The sequence below is a fragment of the Gopherus evgoodei genome, chromosome 22 (genome assembly GCF_007399415.2).
Source record: "Gopherus evgoodei ecotype Sinaloan lineage chromosome 22, rGopEvg1_v1.p, whole genome shotgun sequence".
NCBI lineage: Eukaryota > Metazoa > Chordata > Testudines > Testudinidae > Gopherus > Gopherus evgoodei.
The window spans coordinates 1,906,206-1,908,217 of NC_044343.1; positions in this window are offsets into that span (position 1 = coordinate 1,906,206).

Here is a 2,012-nt window from a genome sequence, read left to right on the forward strand (position 1 = left end):
ATAAACATTACAAGGATAAACCTGATTTGGCACATTTTTAAATACACTTGAAGAGATGGGGAGCGGTAAAAGCAAAGCGTCATTAGTTCTAGGTATTTGTGCAGCGCAGGCACGTCCCATCAGGGGCTCATGGCACTACCAGGTTAATAGCCTCTGTCATTTTATGGGCCTGAAAATATACTTAAACCTGTAAAGAAAAATGGGAACTCTTGGCAGTGTCCTGTGCTTGACAGTGTTAGTTTCATACAACGGTGTCATTTAATACTTTCCCAAAGCTCTGTCTGCTTCGTAATCTACTTTAGTTTCCCCCTACAATAGAACCTCGCTAATTATCTTAATAACTCTCCAGGGAGGCTGATGCTGACAAGTACACCCCAGCCATCTCACCCCAGTCCTCAAAGTTTTGAGAGCAGGGACTATTTTCTTTTGACTTAGAAGGAATGAAAGCGCTCTTCTGCTAGTTCCAAGCACCCTGCCAATTATTTACAATGACAAAATACAATACATTCGGCTCAGGCCTCTTAGCGAGCCACAGCACATTTATTCAGACACTCCCACACGTGTCCAGGGGCCAGTACCTCAATCCATCTACCCCTCTTCAGAGGCCAAATGAAACAAACAAGCCTGCAGTGTCCCCTGAGTGTCAGCAAATCCCGTACTGATGTCCTTTGTAAAGCACTTTGAGATCTGCTGAGGAAAAGCACTAGTGAATGATTCAAATCTAACGGCTTTTTTCAGAATAAATGATCAATGTCACTTTGTGATGCACCTCAGTGTTTTTAACTCACGTTTGTTAGCAGACTTGTTAAGGGACCAACTGCTGTAAGTTACAGTGGCCACCCATCATTAGTGTGAATCAACAGGGTTTCACTGCAGGGGCCTTAAGGAAAGAGGAAGGAGTGCATTCCTTAATCCATCTAAAGCTCAATTTAAAAAGAGCGGGGACCATCCCAGTATTTCAGCTGGAGATGGGGCTTTTCCAGCAGTACCTCCTAGTACTGCCTTTGCTGACGCTCGCTCAGTTTAGACCAGGCCTGCACAACTTGTAAAGCAGCGAGGGCCATATTACTCCAAAGAAAACACCTTAGGGCCCAGGCCCCACGGGGACACACCCCCAGCACCGCCAAGCCCCCCCGAAACACAACACCCCCCCCCCAGTGCTGCCCAGCCCACCTGAAATACTCCCTCCCCAGCACCGCGTACCCTGTGGAAACAAGCCCTCCTTCCCCAGCGCCACCCCGCTGAAACAGTGGTATTGAACTTTGGTAATATGTTATAGCGGGCCCCTGAGGTACTATAATTAAGGTAAAAGAAAAATGTCTTTTTGCTAGAAGTAGAATAAGATCTTCCCCCCACGTTGTAATTAGTTGCCCCGCTGAATGAATGAGGTGTGACTGAGGAAGGCATGGAAGGCAGCACCTCCAGACAGCTGCAACCCTTGGAGAGGGGATGGGAGCCAGACCAGATCAGTAGAACAGGTCAGCCACAGACTCCTCACTGGCCTCCTCAGCCCTCTTTCCCCCCCACCCCCGGCTCACCTACTCAGCCCCCACCACTGCCTGCCCACTCACTTGCCTCCTCACCCCTGCCACTGCTCACCCACCTCTTCAGCCCCCCTCCCTCACCCAGCGCTTGCTTACTCACCCCCCACAGTGAGCCCACCTACTCACCCCCCCTGGACCACACAGTGAGTCCCCGGGGCCGCATGTTGTGCAGGCCTGGTTTAGACCATATTTCAGGTATTTGTAACTACCTCTCAAGGTCCCTTCCACCCCTACACTTCTATGATTTGCTTTGGGAAGAAACTTAATCTGCAAGGTCCCCACCTGAGCGTTGTTTAATGAAAAACAACCTCCCCTAATTCCATTTGTTGTGGCAATTCTTGCATTGGACTGTGCATTTTAAACCCTGCCTGGGCATGGAACTCAAACTGCTGACCCTAAAGTTTCCTGGTTTTCCATCCTCATCCCAAGCTACTGACTGAATTTCAATAGCACAAGTCTGTCACTTTT